This window comes from Penaeus monodon, chromosome 20 (assembly GCF_015228065.2).
Source record: "Penaeus monodon isolate SGIC_2016 chromosome 20, NSTDA_Pmon_1, whole genome shotgun sequence".
NCBI classification, from domain to species: Eukaryota; Metazoa; Arthropoda; class Malacostraca; order Decapoda; family Penaeidae; genus Penaeus; species Penaeus monodon.
The window spans coordinates 35,306,897-35,307,102 of NC_051405.1; the positions used below are offsets into that span (position 1 = coordinate 35,306,897).

Sequence of the window (206 nt, forward strand, 5' to 3'; positions counted from 1 at the left end):
GCATCCGGATCCGGTGGGTTTGGCTTTACATCCAAGAACAGGGTTCAAATGGATTCAGATAGAACACAACCCCCAAAAAAGGTAGAAGCCACAGTGGGCATTTTGTTAACATTAACCCTACATGCTTAGGGGGAACATATCTATTTTCTTCTCTAGGCCATATATGTAGGTTTTGTATTTATTTTTTTAGACAGAGCTTTGCAGTT

The 206-nt window shown here is 40.3% G+C and overlaps 1 protein-coding gene across 1 annotated transcript in view; it reads left to right on the top strand.

The window, feature by feature from the left end:
* Window positions 1-206, top strand: part of LOC119585781 (protein PTCD3 homolog, mitochondrial-like) — a 16,550-nt gene that overhangs the window by 2,377 nt on the left and 13,967 nt on the right.